Source organism: Ictidomys tridecemlineatus, chromosome 6 (genome assembly GCF_052094955.1).
Source record: "Ictidomys tridecemlineatus isolate mIctTri1 chromosome 6, mIctTri1.hap1, whole genome shotgun sequence".
Taxonomy (NCBI): domain Eukaryota; kingdom Metazoa; phylum Chordata; class Mammalia; order Rodentia; family Sciuridae; genus Ictidomys; species Ictidomys tridecemlineatus.
In genome coordinates, this window is record NC_135482.1 from 157,552,547 (window position 1) to 157,571,211 (window position 18,665).

General features: G+C 37.7%; 1 protein-coding gene across 7 annotated transcripts in view; it reads right to left on the reverse strand.

The window, feature by feature from the left end:
* Nucleotides 1-18,665, reverse strand: part of Enox1 (ecto-NOX disulfide-thiol exchanger 1) — a 521,454-nt gene that overhangs the window by 342,891 nt on the left and 159,898 nt on the right. The window lies entirely within an intron of this gene.

Genomic DNA, 18,665 nt, shown 5'->3' on the forward strand with positions numbered 1-18,665 from the left:
GAGTCACCCTGTTACCTCTGGGACAGATATAAATTATGCATTCTTTGATTCTCTTTAAAATTTTAGAGGCACATGGGGACAAAGAAGTATCTCATTGGTACTAAAAATATAAGACATTCCAGAAACAACATCATGTGTGACATTAACTGCTACTATTCCTCCAAAGGTTCCCTGCTTGGTCAAGAAAATCACATAAACCATGGAAAACTAATATCAACCTTGCATCCTAATCAATGTTGATGACAAGGACTCACTAAATGTCATGGCTTCATGTCCACATGCTGTCCATTTTTCTTATCTCAGTGACTTCTCTTTTCACAGGACTGATGTTCCTCTATGAATTAACACCCAATTTTTCTAGCATCCCAAAATACCTATATTAGAACCCCTTGCATCCTTGTTCCCCTCCTTCCTCTGATTTCATGCCTTTGCATCAAAAGAGTTATTTGAATGTACCAAGGAGATAGTGCTTTATGAATCCTCTGGGGCTAGTTTTATTTTACCTCTAGATGCTTCCAAGACTCACTATTGTACCTGTATTCCTATTTCTGAGAGGGTATGACACTATCAAAATTAGCAATGGATAAAATGCAATGGTTGTCTCTGTAAGAATAAAGAAATGTGTACATTCTCATGCCCTGCCACAATGATGACCTACTTCAGGCTGCATCTGTTCAGTAGTAATGAACTATTCTAGATGTAAGCTGGCAATACAACACCCTAAGTATGTCCCCCAGTCGCCCACTGAGGGCTATGGATGCTCCTTCCATGGTCCATGTTCAATATGAACATGGCCAATTTTTTTTTCCATTATCATTCAAATAAAGAAGTGTACCTTAAGGATTTATACCTGTAGTAGTCTGTTATTTGACTCAGAGGCCCGGTAACTTCAGGATAAATTAAAGAACAGTACCCCAAACTCCAGACCTGCCAGAGAAGTTGATTAGATTCTCTGACCTTCACGGCTGCTGGAGGAAGTTTGAGGAAGGCCCAGACTTATGGGAGAAGAGAAATGAACTTCAGGATCCAGCTGTAAAGGCCTCCGGAGGCAAAATACATCTCACAGTATTAATTTCTCAAGCTAAAAATCAGAAGCATTTGAAATGACTGCTCCCCCAAACAAGAGGGAATATCACTGTTCAGATGCTAAAATGTGTGCCACTGTCACCAAAACATATGCCAATTCTGTACAAAATGCCTCTAAGCCCTTGACCTAATGAGGTTAGTGACAGGGATATGGATGACTAAAACAGAAACTGAAACTCAGAAAGAATTTTGTTCATGAACTGCCATATTTCTCCTGTCATTTAACCAATTTTCCCCCTTGAAATTCCAGCATGGACTGCAAATCTTCAAGGCTAATGCTCCATATGACAGACTAAGTGCTGTTTAAAAAGTAATAATATATGTGTCAATCTGATGGGAAAATAACAAGAGGCCAAGGAAGGACTTTTCAGGTAGGCAGGGGTCCTAAAAGGTTATAAAGATGACAGTTCAGAAAGAGAACTACCAAACAGCTTTTCCAATCCAATTAGTGAAAGTGCAGTATTGTCAGCAAGTTCTACAAATGAAAGGTTCCTTCCAGCCCACCAGCTCAATGGTATATACCCACTCAATTAGCTGACCTTCAATGTACAATACATTAGTTTCCACTAAAATTAATGTTTTGGGTTAAAATCAATGCTTAGAAGACATTAGTGGAAATGATTTAATGTGTATGTCACGAATACTATTTCTAGAGTTTTCAATCTTTGTAATCCACTATGCACCAAAATTGTGAGAGGCAGAACACTCAGAATTTGAAAACTCCCACTGCTAACTTAAACACACATTTTGTTTTCAACTTTAATCCCAGTCAGGGCATCCATGCTATTTAAATACATCTCATGCTTGAGTGGTTGGTAAAAAGAAACCACTGCTCTCATACATTCTCAATCATAGAAGGGAAACGTCCCCAGGAACCGCTGCGGGGATGTTTACTACATGGATTCACTGCAGAGATGTGGGGTGCAGACAATGGAGGTTGTCAACCTCTCCTGCAATGATTGGCATCTGTATTGGGAGACTCCAAACTGTCCTCTAGGTGTGCCTGCTGAAGGTTCTAGAAACTGTGTGTCATACTGAAAGGTAACAGAATGGAAAATGGGCTGGCAAATGCTATATGTTCTCTTTCCTTCCCTTGTGGAAGTTTCTCCCTTGTGGAAGTAGAGCCTAAACAGAAACAAGGCTAAGAAAAGAAAGAGTGTCAGGAACACACACAGTAGCCTGGATCCAGAAGACTCAGGAAAAGCCTCTTCTAGGACCCTTCAGAGTCAAAGAGGACAGGGACAGTAGCAAAAGAACCAACAGCTTACTGGAGAGATGCCAAAGAAAGAGACCCAAATGTATCCTCAAAGCTCACTGCACTAAAGTTGACCTAAAACTGAATATAAAATCCATCTTAAGCACCTATAATTAAATAACGTTAAGTTTTGACAGGAAAAAAAAATTACAAGTGTCCAGTAAGGAGTGAATCAATTGCTTGTCCCTTTAACATTTAACCTTATGAAAATAGACCCACACAGCCTCCTGAAGGAGGCAAGACCTGCACAGACTTGAGAAGGACTATTAGCAAGTTTGGCTTCATCCAGTACCTTAAGTCTCAGTCCTCTTTAAAAAAGGAAGAAAACACTACCTGTTCACCAGGTGAGAGATTAAAGGAAGGTTTGCCAAAGGTACATGGTTTTCATACAACAAACCAGATAAATCTCAGGAAACTACACCACTGCTCCTTTCTTTGCCCTCCAGGCCCAACTCCTGACACAGGGAAAATAGGTCGGCCACACTCTGGACAGTTCTAAGCGACACAGCAGATTTTGTTGGGAGAATCCCCGTATTCCTTCCAGCCACCTGAAGTCAGCTGTATTAACTATTCCTAAAATACTAGTACCCCTAGTCTTGCTGCTGACCTACCCCTCCTTACACTCCTCTCAAGAGAAGCATATTACAAGATGCTATTACATGGTAGTTATTAAAAAGCTCCTATCTACCCCAATGGCTCAAAACAGCAGGAGGAGGATTAATACCAGTGGAACAAATAAAGATTCCTCAGTAATTTGGCAAATTCCCATCTGTAGTTCTCCTCGTCCAATAAACTGACTATCTGGCCACTTAAAATATGACTCTAGGTTCCTCCTCTGTAAAGTGGACCCCACAAGTGGTATGGCAGTCACCTTGGTGGTAAGGAATGAAAGGAATGAAAGTACATGCCTGCACTGTGCCTAAGAGGTTGCCTAGGAGGGAATTCATAAAAGCACAATTTAGGAATATATTATAACATGTTTCTAAAACCTAAAAAGAAAAAAAGCATTATAATTTATGTTCTATTGCAATGTACTGACCTTATGGTCTAAGGTGAACTTGTGACAAAAAATAATGTACCAAAAATATTTTCTTCAGTTACAAACAAAACTGATGGAGAAATATTAAGAGTTAAGAAAATGGTATCTTATGAACATGCTTGTCTAAGAAATGCATACCCAATCCCATCACTTCCCTGCTTCCATGGGTAAAAATTCTTTGATGTGGACTTGTGCCATAGAACGACAGAAGCTATTTAAAGGTGTTAAACTGGAAGGGGAAGGGAGCATGTAATCACTCCCTCTGCTTTTAAGACTCATTCCACTTGTCACTCAGGTTTTTGCTTTCTCTGGGAAACTGTCCCACACCTCACAATAAGGTCAGATTCCCTTGAATGCAATCTTGTAGAGCACTGCAATTTTTCTTAACATATATCACACTAGAAATTATTATTTTTAATCTCTGCCTATCCTCCTAAATCTATGCTGACCAACAGGGAAGACAGTAGCCACAGGTGCATAGAAAATATGTCTAGTTTAAACTGAGATGTGCTCTTGCGTAAACCACATCAGATGTGGCAAGAATTAATAATATGTTATCACTCTAGAAGGAATGTAGCCTATCTGGCACCTTGATTTTAGCTCATTGAGGGCAATGTACATTGGAGCAAGAGCATGGGAGGAACAGACAAACTCTAGACAGGGCAGAGGGTTTGGAAAGGAAGGGGCATGGGGTTATTAATGATGGTGGAATGTGATGATCATTATTATCCAAAGTACAGGAATGAAGACACAAATTGGTGTGAATATACTATGTATACAACCAGAGATATGAAAAATTATGCTTTACATGTGTAATAAGAATGGTAATACATTCTGCTGTCATATATAAATAAAAAAAGAATAAACTTAGGTTAGAGCTTGTTAAGTCATTAGTTGGTGATAATTTTCATAGCAGCAATAGGAAGCCAACACAAGTGGCTATTAGAAAGTTTAAATTTCATGTGTAGATCATATAGTGTAATTATCAGCCAGCTCTGGGTTAGACTATAAACTCCATGAGGGCAGAGGCATGTCTATTTTGTTCATTACTCCATGTCCTGAACCCAGCACACAGATGGATACTTGTGGTCAGTCCAAAATATAATAAATGAATAAGGCAATTTAAATAAAAAGTTCTTCTCCCTACAGAACTTTTAATCCATTCATTATTCTAGCAAAAAAAAAAATTACTTTGAACGAGGTACTATGCAAGGTGCCAAGGAAATAAATATAACAAGAAGTAGTTGCCAGAGGCTATGGGGAGAAGAGAGTAGGGAATGACTGCCAAATGGGTATAGGGTTTCCTTTCAGGAATATGAGAACATTTTGGAACTAGATAGGAATGGTGCTTGCACAACACTGTGAATGTACTAAATGTCACTGAATTGTTTACTTTAAATTGGTCAATTTTATGTTCTGTGAATTTCACCTCAATAAAAATAAAATAATAATAAAATAAACAAAAGGGTGGCATGGTCTCTTGTCCCTGACCTCAAGGAGCTCAGTGCAACCAAGAGAAGTATGTGGGAGAAAGCACGCCATAGAGCACTAGGGGCCTTACGCCATACCACTGTATCCAGACCATAGCTGCTTATGCAAAGGGCAAGGGGAAGGTAGGGAATGAGGGTAGGTTAAAGAAACAGTTGTTGGGGGCGCGGGAAGCTTGAAAGGATAAAATGGGTTAAAACTCCATGAGCTGTTTTAGCCAAATCTTCAAGATGAAGATGCAAACTGTGGCAGAAGGAATATTCCAGACAGAAAGCTAACTTACAGCATCCCTGGCTGACTTTTCAGACTCTTGGCATTCTCAATTAATTGACAACTGTCTGCTTCCTTGTCCCTATCCTAATTGATAGTCCTCACAGAGAAATCCTTGCAGCCACAGTTACTGTAGTTATCCACAATTACAGAACCCATGGAACAAAGAGATGTTTAAAATGAGAAACTACCGAGGAAGGAAGGGGAATGGGAACCAGAGACGTGATTGATTCTATGAGCAATCCAACAAAAGATGTGTATAATATGTAATTAGAGAGAGGGAGAGAAACAACCAGAACTAGGTTATATTGGACTTTATCTGACTGCACAGGACAGTCCTTTGAAACCATCAGGCTTCTGATTCAAGTAAGATGCATAGATCTGAAGACAATCTGGGAAGAACAAGAGGTCATCAAACTCATACCATAGACATGAAGACAGATGAGACCCAGCTGGCTTCTCTTGAGTCTGGAAATGTCAATAAAATCTTGTCAACTAAGAGATGGCTCAAATTCAACTGTATACTTGATATAAAAGAGGAGGCAACTTGGGGAAAATGTATTTATATCCAAGAGGATTGTTTCTAAAATTTCTAAAACTTTTGAACACTATTATTTCTAATTCTTAATAATAATGAATGAAATTCCAAATACTGGTTTTCAGTTCAGCTATTTCTAAGAAAGGCCTTCCTATCAAAAGCAGCATCATTTAAGAGGTACAACCAAATCACCTTGCCTTAGTACCTCCTGATCATTACCTCCACTTTCTACCTATCTTTATGTTTTTCTATTTATAGCTGTCTATGTCTGCCTTCTCCTTGGACAATATAAGCTCCATTAAAGCACAGCTGGTATGCCTTGTGCGCAGCTTTATCAGCTACCTCTATAAGATTGCCAGCACTTAGTAGGTACCTTTGCTGATATTAATGGTAAGATATTCGATTATTAGTGTCTTAACTTTATCTCACCTCCCATTTCCTCCAGCAATGATTTCCAGGACTGTATAACTTGAAGATTTGTTGGTTTCATGTTGTTTCCAGTCATCCTGCTACATTTAATAGGTATTCTACTGTTAATTAAAAGCATGGGTCCAGAAATCCTATTGCCTGCATACAAATTCTAATTCATTATTTTCTTCTAGTTATGTAACCTTGGGTAAGTTACTTTGCCATTCTATGGCCTGGTTCCTGTTTTGGTGTGGATCTGGATTGTGCCCCTAAAACCCCATGTTTTGAAAACATGGTCCCCAATGTGGCAATGTTCAGAGGTAGGGCCTGAAGGAAATGGTGGACTTGTGAAGACTATAACCTGATCAGTGAATTAATCCACTTAATGAATTAATAATTTGAATAGACTCGTGGGTGGGTGGTAACTGTAGGCAGGTAGGGATGGAGAAAGTAGGTCATTGGGCATGAGCTTGGGTACTAAATCTGCCCCTGTGTTCTTCCCCTTCCCCTCCCTCTCCCTCTCCCTCTCTCATTCCTGGCTGCCTGAACTAAGCAGCTCTCTTTCACCATGCCCTCACTCCATGATATTTCTACCTTGGAGCCTGTTGGCCATGGACTGAATCCTCTGAAATAATCAAAATAAACCCTTCCTCTTTCTGAGTTGTTCTTGTTAGGAATTTTGGTCATAGTGATGCAAAAATTGGCTAATATAGTTCCTTATCAGTAAAATCAAATAATTAACACTTACTTAAAAACTAAAACTGTATAGACTGTTAACTAGGACCTACTAAACACTCACTGTGTGCAAATTCCATAATAGGTTGAAGTCATGGAGGAAGAATAGTGGCTTAATAAAATGAAAGATTTTCTGTCCTCAAAACAGAACAGATGGTTTTAGGAGTAAGATATCTGCACCCAAAGGTGTTCAAACAGACTTAATTTTCAACTTTGCTGGAGATATGGGAAGGAGGATTCATGTATCAGAAAGTCATTTACATTAGATAACATTCAACATTACCCTTCCTAAGTTTCCAACTCTAAGATCCTAAGATATACTATCACTGTAAACTGAGGCTCAGAACTACACACCACAATTCTCAGGCCCCAAAATAAAGACTTATTTCAGCCTCCGATATCCAACAGACGCATTTCTACTATTTTCACAATAGAGCCAGTGTCTTCTACATGCAGAAGATCTTCCTGTGACCTCTTACCACTGCTGTCTCTGCTCCCTATTTCCTATGAGATCACAAGGATTTGGGGATAGATAAACATGGGACATGAAACAGGTGTTGGGGAGAAGAGAGTAGGGAATGACTGCCAAATGGGTATAGGGTTTCCTTTCAGGAATATGAGCCACCTATGCTTGCTTAGGTGGCTCATGCATGATTGCTTCAAGAGAAGCAAGAGCATGCACAAAGGGGAGAAATTGCTAAAAACATGAGATCTTCAAAAAATCTCTAAAAAATACAAAATAAACAGCTGTAGTTCTTAATTAGAAAATAAAAATTTAAATTAACAAAAATTCAAAAAAAAAAGCCCTACTAAGGATAAAGAAAACTGGGAACTAGGTAATTTCACCAAAAGAAGTGTCCTAGAGTAGGGAAGAGTTCAAGATGCTCTTCAAAATGATCACGGATATGAACAGCAAAGAGCACAGAGGAGGGCTGTGAGTGCTCTGTGCAGGGGTGCACCTAGGTGCAAGCAGCTGGTGATCCTGCCTCTTCTGAAGGGAAGACGACCTAAAAAAACCTAAATCCAGGTTTAGACTGAGAGAATGAGTCAGGGGACTTCTAAATCTACAGTTTAAGGACATAACTTGGAACACTCATATCAGATATACAAAATTCTGATTTCACCTGCTTTACCACAAAAGATCAATTAAGTGTCACTCCATGTTCATTTTTTATTAATGGAATTGATCATATCCTAATTCTCCAAAAAATGTGTGTGTGCATGGTCAGTTGACCTTCAGTATTTTTTTTCTTTCTTCTAAAAAATAATGAACCCTTTTCTCATCAACAAATAATGTTATGCAGTATTCACTGACATAGTATGACTTAATTCTCACCAGCAGTAGATTTGGAGCAGCTTCTCTGCGAGATGTTTTCAACTGCTGACCAGAATAGCTGCACTAAGAACAGTTCTTGTATGCTCAGGTGAATATCTAAAAATACACACCTTTCTCCTTTCTATAGCAGGGAAAGTCATTTTCAACCTCCCTACAAAAGGCTTTGATGTCAATATGTGTTAGCCTCAGTTAAGCTGGTTCAAATCCTATACATACATGTGGGGGGAGTCTTTCAAATTCTGATGAGCGAACCAAAAGTTGCCTCAAAATTTTTATACTTCGTCTTCAATGTCTGCACACAATTTTAGTAAGCTCATTTTGAGTTCAAAGAACTTCAAACTTTATTTTTAACAATTAACGTTCTACTCCCTTTCAACATAATTCCTTTTTTTTTCTGTATATACAGATAATTGAGCTTTTAGGTGTTCATTTTAGAACCTTGCAAAGTCTTAAATTTACATGTGTAAATGCTATTTAGTAAGCTGAATTTACATTCAATAACTTGTCAATTTAATATAGCTTGCCCTTTGAGAGATTAATTGCAGCAGGTGGTAATAAGTTAGGACTCTGTGTTGAAATATGAGATATGTATTTATTTTAAGACTTCTGGTAGAGTTAGCTTATCTGTATCCCTTGTAGTCTCCTGGACCTGAACACAGGGCATAAAAGAGGGGATCTGAGTTAAACAATTTGAGCTCTCCATGACTGTTTGTTACTTCTAGCATCACTATTTCATAGTTTTTTTTTCCATTACCAGGGGTGAAAAAATCACTTTTTCGTACACAAATAGAAACAATTTTAAATTTTTGAATATGCACAATAGAATATACAGACAGAATGTGAACGAGGGGAAAAAAAAAACCTTTAAAGCACATATTTTCCAAACATCAGTGGTTCTCAGTTATAAATGACACTGTTCCTAAGACACTAGTGAGTGTTTTTGATTGTCAAAATAAACAGGAGAACTCCACTGGCCTTTATTGTGTAGAAGGCAGAGATGCTAAATCTCCGACAATACATGTGGCAGCATACAGAATGAAGAACCATCCCCCCTGAAACATCTTTGGGGACGTGGGAGAGAATACAAAAACCAATTAATAGAAAGAAATTATCTCTCTCATTCTATTTATGATAAATCAGTGGACAAAAAAGTAATGGTATAGAATATCTGAATAACATAATTAAAATGACAGATCATGTCTTGTATGTGTGTGTGTACGTGTGTAGGGGGTAAGAGATGTATGTATGTGTATTACATCCACACAAAATCTACACCTGAAAATGGAAAATACCTTCTTTATTAGTAGCCATCAAATGGCCATAAATTTGAAAATGTGTATTATTCCATAAACAAAATATGACTAAATTCCTTAAAATATGAAAATACACAAAACATCATTTATATCACAGTGCAATAGAATTATCAATTACCAACAAAAGCAGAAAAAAATGGTATGTCATACCTTCTGAAAATTTTAAACTTCCCTCATAATCTTGGAGTCAAAGAAGAAAAAAATAATAATACCTAGAAAACAAGTATATTTTAAAACCTATGAATAGCTGAAGTCATGCTGAAAGGGAAATTTATAGACTTAGTTTGTTAGCCAATATGAAACAATAAAAAATAAAGCAAGCATCCAACTTAGGGAATTAATAGAAACAAAAACTACAGAAAACATAAAAAGGAATTAGTATGCATAAGTACAAATTAAACGGAAGAAATAGACACAGAGAATAGATAAATTGACAATCCGGTACTTACACACCTTACTAAGGGAATACTTAACAGCTAAATTAGGGAGGTTAATACAATTACATAAAATTAAAAAACAAATAATGCCAAAATAGAAGAAATTTTTAAAACCACAAAATATTTATTTTCTCATCTTGATGCAAGTCAATCTCAAAACTTGAATGAAAGAGATAATTTTCTAAAATTATGGTGTGCAAAATACTTACAGTAGAGAGAAAATCTAGTAGAACAATTACCACACAAATAAAGGGAATTGTGAGAGTTGTACTCATACCTGGACAGATACACATGTGCAAGGCCTAGATGGTTCCATAAAACAATTTGCCAATCCTTTAAAATAACCGATAATTCCCCTATCATTAACCTCTTCCAGCATAAGGGAAATATGATTAGGGTACTCTCCAAGCTCTGTTTTGCAAAACTATAGTAACATTGATACCAGAACCTGACAGATAGCATCAAAAAGTAAATTATAGAGCAAACTCACTTAGGAATAGCAATGCTACAATTCTAAATTAAATATTGACAAATAGAATCAAACAGTAATTAAAATAATACATCTAGAAGAGATTTATTAAAAAGGAAAGAGAAATAAACAAAACAATTTATAAATAAATCTATGAACACCAAATTCCTCACAATGGCATTCAAAGACTTTTATCCTACAACATAGAGCCTTTAAAATATAAATATCTATAACACAGGGTTAAACAATTCCTCTCCCAATTACTCTCTATTCTAATGGAGGCAAAACAATGTCATTCACTATTTTACACTGTTTCCTATCTCTTGATGATTTTGTATGTGTGTTCAGAATGCCATCTGCCTAAACTTCTTCCTAGTTCTAAATGTCCTCTCTACTCCACAAAAACCTAATTTAAATATTAACTCATAAGAAAAAAAAAATCCTGGATTGTCTCCACCATCAGGAACCTTTTCCTGCAGAACCACCAACATGCTGGCTCGCTCGCACGTGCGCTCCCTCTCTCTCTCATAGCACTTTAACATGGAACTCTGTTATTACATATATTTGCATAAAAGTCCTGCTTCTCCTATTGGACTGGTTGTTTTTCTTGAGGATAAGGGCTATGTCATATGTACTTTTGTATTTCAATCACCCAAGCCTTAATCCTTGCACATTTCGCTGCATGAATACACAAAACTCCAGACTGTTGAAGCAAAAGTCTACTGAAGACTTGTGAGTGGTGGTTTTCCTTAAAACATTACTGCACGTGTGCAGAATGAAAAGGTGGAATCTGAAAATCAGCAGGGCAGCAGCCATGCCAGCCCCACTAGCATCCCACAGCCAGAGTCATGGGAGCACGAAGCAAGCTCGAGCTCCAGACTGAGGAACTCTAATTATCCTCAGCCAGTCGGCAGCTGACAGCAACAGCTACTGCAGAAGCCAAAAAGCAGCCACTACCATCAATTGCAGGCATGGAGGTGGGGTGAGTGAAGGAGTCAGGATGAAACTGCTGCCTTTGTTAGACTGCTATTTGGGAAGGAAGTACTTCACACACACCCCTCTAACACGCTCATCCTCTTTACATTTTCATTTATCCTCTTTACATTTTCATTTTTTATATACCCCAAATATTAACTGTGTTCTATACTTTCACTGAAAATATATGAGCTTGTGAGACAGTTATAATATTGAATTTCAAAATGTATATATAATTTGTTATGGGCAGCAGAGTCAACAGTCCTATCCAGATTGTATCTTTAGTTTTGTGAATAACAGATAATTAACAGAGGAGAGGCTATGAGACTTAACATACGACACTGACACAAGGTCAGAACAATACAAAAAGGCCATATTCCAACATCGTTGATATAGTTCTTGGAAACTGAACTTCCAACATAAATCTGTTATTCTGATTATAATTTCAAAAGTAATGAAATTACAAATTTATGGTTCCTTCAGAATACAAGAGTTAACAACACTTTAAGACCAGGAGAACCAATGAAATTTACATAACTAGCACTTTGCTAGTAAGAAAAACTAGTAGTTACTTTTTATTTCCTGCTCTTCTATTGATCCATTTTTTTGCTGGCTTCATTGACAACCTAACTATAGTCAAAGTCTTCTGTCACCAAAATATCTCCAGACAGGAATCAGAGGCCTAACTATCAAAGTTTTTGTTTTGTTTTGTTTTCTTTTTTTAACCTCATCACGTACATTAACTGGGCCTACTTCCCGCATATCAACTGTGGTAGGCTGAAAAAAGTACCCCCCCCACTCACACATACACAGTCGTCCATATTCTAAGCCCCAGCACCTTTGGATATGTTACCTTAGAAAGCAAAATAAATGTTTGCAGATGTGATTAGGTTAAGAATCTTGAGATGGAAGACAGTACTGGATCATATAGGTGGGCTCAATGAAATCATGAGGGGCCTTATGAGAGAGGCTGAAAGTTGGTGTATGATTTGATGTAAGAGAGACTTGGCTGGTCATTGCTAGTTTTAAAGACAGAAGAGGTTCCATGAAACAAAGCCTCAAGAGCTGGAAGAGGCAAGGAAAGATTCCCTTCAACATAGCCAGATGGAGTGCAGCCCTGCTGACACTTGGATTTCAGCACACTGGAACCAATCTCAGACTTCTGGCTTCCAGAATTATAAGATAACAATTTTTTACTGTTTCAAGTCACAAATTTGTGATACTTTCTTATAGAAATAACAGGACATTAATAGACCAATTAATTCTCTTCTTGGCTTGTGGTACCACTTTGAAGCATTCTTATTCATTGATCACTTTAAATTTTTCTCAATGACTCACCAAGACTTATTGATTCTTCTTCCTAAATTCTTCATGTTCCCTTCTGGGACAAATCTTGGTCCTGTGACTCCTTACTAGCCTCCCTGCATTTTCTCAGACCACTGGTTCTTCTCATCTCAACCTAGCCAAGGTCATGCTCCAAATGCCCCAGAAGTTCTTAATGAAACACAAACTGGATAATGTCTCAAGACCAATGGCTTACTGTAAACAGCAGAATAGCAACTATGTTTCTTTTCCCTGAAGAAAAGCTCTTTCATAATTTGACATATGTCCTTTTACCTGGCTATTTTCAGTTAGCTAGATTTAAGGCGCATGCCTGAAATCCCAGGGGCTCTGGAGGCTGAGTCAAGAGGATTGCAAGTTCAAAGCCAGCCTTAGCAACTTAGCAAGGTGACTCAGTGAGACCTTGTCTCTAAATAAAATATTTTTAACAAAGGGCTCAGTTTGGTTAAGTGGTTAAGCACCCCTGGGTTCAATCCCTGGTACCAAAAAAAAAAAAATAGATTAAGCACAACAAACACTTGTCAGTCTCATTTCCTCTATAGTTGGGGACACACTCAAAGCAACCTTTATGCCACCCCATTGTTTTCCCCTCTTGGTTATAAAGAACTCCACTTTCAATACTCAGCATAGATAATTTTTTATACTTTCTAATTACTTTCATTTCTTTTCTCTGGCCCATCTCTGATTTCCTAATTTGTGGAGCTGAAAATTAGACCCTCATATGGGTCTTACCCACATTGAACACTGTGAGTGGCTTCTTTCATGGTTCTATGTGCTGCAGCCTGGTTAGTACAATCCTAGATTGTGCTCACTTGGGTGACAACAGCCCTATATTGCTGACTTATCCCCAAGTGACAGGTGAGATGGCTTTTTACCTGAAGAATATTTAAAAGTCAATTCTACTCTTTGTGATGGCTAGGATAGTCTCTCAGTATTTTTTCCCCCTAGAATAATAAAAACCTCATGCTTTTGGCAAAGAGCTGCCTCATGTACTGACAGTCTAACTCATCTTGACTTGATGTTCCAATCTATAATTAGAACCATTAGACTCAAATCAGCTTCAAAAAGTTCTCTATCAGTTTCATTTTTAAATGTTACATATTTATGTGGGCAAATAGTAATTCAATTCAAAGCAAAAAATAAACACACATACTTCTCACCTAACAGTTTATACAACTTGCTTTTAGAAGTCATAAACAACTGAAATAACAATTGAGACCATATGGAAATATTTTTAGGGGTTATCCTCAGATTCCACTAATCTCTTTATTTATGTTTGAAAAATACTAAAATGAGAAAGAAAAAGTGAAGGCAGAGTGCTTTTTAAGTATCTGCCTTTCTGATCAAGTAATGGAAGTAGAGATCCATATTATGATTCTGATGTGAAATAGACAAAATGAACAAAAAAACCTCATCTGTTGCTCTTGGGGAATAAAATCTTTGACTCTAGATCATATTTCCACTAATTCATGAAAATTAATTTCACTTTTTATGCTGACCTGGTAAGATTAAAACATGCAAATATTATTTTTAAATTGTGACATACTTTAAAGATAATTTTAATATTATCTCATTAGATATAAATGAGTCATTTTGAAGGGAAAAACTTCTGGTTCACAGTATCATTCACTATCAGATCAAAAATATCATATTACCCCTCTAGATGTCCTTTTTCTTATTTGATAAAGAAAATAACCACACTAATGCTTACACTCTGCCTTCTTGGCTCCATTGTCATCATGACTAAGAAATCCATACAAACCTTAAAGAATGAAAAATAATATTAAAATACAATCTTATAATGTGGATCAGTATAATCTGTAGCATAGAACCTGGAATCCCAGTGTCAGGAAAATCAGGCTTAAATTTGAAGTCGAAAGTCCTACTTGAGCCCCACTCCCCATATGTCTAGAGAAGTAGCTTCTAAGCCTCAGACACCTCCATAGTGCATGAGATTGATGGTACCAGTTTCAAATTCTTGTCCTTGAAGGTGACATTTTGCTCAGAACCTCCATAAATAAATGATGAAAACAGGGCTGCTCTGGTGACGCAGATGTTAAAGATGCAGGGAGCTTCTCTGACCCTCCATTCTGTAAGTCCAGGCACAGCTCCAGAAAACAAATTTAAAACCAATGGAAAAAATTTGGATATGGTCCTATACAACTGTAATGTCTCCATGTCTCTCAGCTATAATGCACCTGCAAGATGTGGTGCGAGGGACAAGTTGTATTTTAATAGTAAAGAGCCCTGGGCCAGATTTAAACTTCTAATTACTGATGGTCTAAATATTGAGGAGAGCTGTTCTGTCACAAACACCTACACATTGGGTAAGTAACAAGCTACATGTGTAGACATTTCTGAGCTTTCCTGAAAACAAGGGAAGCTCATAAAAGAGGGAAACTACAAATAAAAATGAGAATGGTAAGTAAACACTAAGCTATGACTTCCCTGAGGGAAAATGACTAAACCAAGTACCCAGGATTTTGGACACTAATGGAGAGGAAAAGTAAATAAATAAACCACAAGTTTATGGGGAAATGGGGCTGTTAATCCCAAGACTACTACATGCAACTTGTTCTTGAAAGAACTTCACACTCACAGAAAATGAGCACTAGACACCAACAGCATGTTGCAAAGGAACCAAATGGTAACCCTACCTGTCCTTGACCAGTCTCAGGATAAAAATTAATAGTGGGAAAGAATAACAGTCTCCCCTTTGAATCTACCACAGATGACCTGCTCTCATTTGGTATGGAGTTCAAATTTGTATTATTTGGGCTTTCAGAAAAACTTCAGGCCGAATTATTAAATTAAAGCCATCCTAAGTGTCCTTGACAGCACTCCCTAATGTCCAATGAAGCACAGGCAAGTCTACTCTGGAGAAAACAGCATCCTCAGTACAGACTCCTAATAATTTTTTCACAATGGGCAGACACAAGAGAAGGGACAAAATGGAGAAGGCTGTCTACAAGTGTAAAATAGGAGATTGGCCTATTTCTTCAGCTAGGTGGTACACACCCCCAGGTGTTTGCTTTATTGGTCTTACAATGCAAATACATGTACTTCCTTATATATGCATGAAATACTTAAGTATTAAAATTCTTAGAAGAGCACTGGCATTGGGAGTAAGCAGCAAAACTCAGGCAAGACTACGTACTTGGCCAAGTGTGTCTGTCTCCCTTTCACCTGTATCTTTTTTGGCCTGAAAGGCAGTTCTTACATTCCCCATCCATGAATGCTACCACCAATGGATTATGTGATAATCGGGACTTTTCCTAATACAATTTCTAGGTAACTGAAACTACAGAAAAATAAAATAAAAGAGTAAAGACTAGGCCATTTGAGGCTGACAGTGTGATTTATTTATTCTTGCCAATAATACAATATCAATAAATATAAGTATGTGATTTAAGTTCATTTCTCAAAATTAGTTTGGTTAGATTTTCAATGTTTTTGCATCACTATGCAAAAATTATACATTTTTCTGTGCTGGAAATGCAATCTTAATGAAATATATTATGGAAGGAAGGAAGAAAAGAAGGAATCAATGTTTTTCTAAAGACAGTCTATATGACCTAACTAAACCAATTTAATGTAATGCATTGCTATTTATCATGTTGCTATCCCTTCTCTGCAGAGGAAGAGCCCTGAAAACATTAATGCTTATCACAAACTCTCCTACAGTTAAATTTGGATCTGATGCAATCAACAATTCTTTAGCAAACTAAAAATCTACCTCAAGTTGCTTTATCATTACTTCTTTGGCAGATACCCATTCAAAAAGACATTCAGAAACTGTTGAAATTTTACTCAGTAAGCTACATTTTTGAAGTAATATAAGAAACTATCATAATAGTTGTTTGGCAGCAATGTTTTGCTAATGTTTCATAACAGAATAAATGTCAATGAATTCCAAGACCTGCAGAGAAGAATAGTCTATGTCCTGATAGAGACTGCAGCCTGGTATGGCTTCCTGCTCACTGATTTCCCTTTTCACTATTAATGAAAGGATTCTACTGTTTTATCTAAAGGGCATTCCCTAGCTACATACTCACAGGGAGAAGGACCAAAGTGAAGACACAATTCCATATCTTTACCTACTGACAGGATTGGGATCAGAAATAAAATTGCTTGGGGATGAGGTTGAGCAGATGGTGTGGGTCTGAGAAACACTGTAGGAGGGCCATTCCAAGTCTCTGAGGCAGCTGCAACTTGCCCAAATTGGCTTTCTTAGTTACCTTGTCTGCAGTGAAACCTCTAAAACAAACAAACAAAAAGTCCTTCAAAGTTCACCTGGGAGGTAAGGGAATTAAAAGGGATCTATGGAGAACAAGAGTCAGAAAAGCAAAAATCAGAAAGAATGGGGACAGCCAAAAGGGGTCCCTTTAACTCAAAGGACAGATTTGGATTCATAGTTCTATTGCCCCCTCCCACACACTTCTTCCTTTTTGAAATAATTTATCAGAGAAACTCTTGAACTATTCAAAACTCAATCCCTAGTAAGAATACTCAGTAAATATTAGCTGTCAAACTCCTCCTCCTTCTCCTGTTGTCAAATCTATGACCTGTTTTGCACAGAAGTTACTGAGCAATGGAGTTGAAAAACATGCTAAAATGGGAAGGTCAGCCAGTTGACTCCTACCACAGTTTGGTTAGAGGGATGTGCCCCACCTGAAATTTCTCTTACCAAGCCCACTAACATTAATGCTGTTGTGCATGGGTGAAAGAGTCTGGAATTGCAAGGAAAGGAGGCAGAAGGAATTTTTTCCAAGATATACAGATACGCCCTTACAAATATTTCTGCTCCTTTTGCAATCTGGAATGCAAAATCCAGGAATGTGGTGCAATTCTTTGAATAGAGGATTCGGATTGTCAGCAAGTGTGAATGTCAGTGATGAAAATAGCAACTGGTTTGGATCTACAAACTGTGGTCAAGTACATCTTTTCACACACACTATAGTTAGACATTGCTTTCCTGGTATAAGTGTGAATAAAGATTAGTCTGTATAGACACACACATGCAATCCCTCAAAATAGCATCTTCATATAAGAGCATCACATTTTCAAAAAACAATGTGTTTGAAAATTATGCAGCAACAATTCCTGGATTATTCTTTTGTTCATTGAGTACTCCAGTTCAAAAGGCTAATTAGCATTTTGTTTAAATTGTGGGAAGAGGGGGCTGGAACTGACATAGTACCCATAGTATCAAATCATCAGCTTACACAGTGGGTGGTTAGGATATGTCAGGCCCTGGGTTGCTCTCCATTTATCATCTCACTGAATTTTCATGACAACCCTGGGGAGGTGGCATTATCTAACCCCAACTGCCTCTGGTCCACAGCTAACTACTAGTAGAGCCAACATCGAACCCAGGCCTGACTCCAAATCCTACGCTCACTATATTTATTGGGAGACAGTGCATGTGGTGGCCAGGGAGGTGCTGGCTTTGGTCTCCCTTCAGGAGAAGCCACTTCAAGGAGCACAGCTGACTGACAACCTTCAGTTGCTATGGCTTAGTGTCTACCACAGTTTTCACTCCAAGCCCAAGATCAGCTGGTCTGGGCATGCTGGAGCACTAGAACTGGCCTGCTGCCACCAGATCTGAGATCCCCTGAAGCTGCACAGTGGGACCCCTGTATCCACTCACCACTTGCGGCTACCATGCATCTAAAGTAGGGTAGAATGACTAAGAAATGGAATTGTTTATTTATATTTGTAATTACATAAAAATTATGTTTATGGGCGATGGTGTGATATTTTAACACATGCATATGTAGTGTGATGATCAAGTCAAGATAATTATTATCTTTCATATAAACATTTATTATTTCTTTGTGGTGGGGGCATTCAAAATCCTCTCTTCTAGCTATTTTGAAGTGTACATTATTCTGAACTACAGTCACGATTATGTGTCAGAGAACACCAGAATTTATCCCTCCTATCTAACTGTAACATCATGCCTGTTGGACACC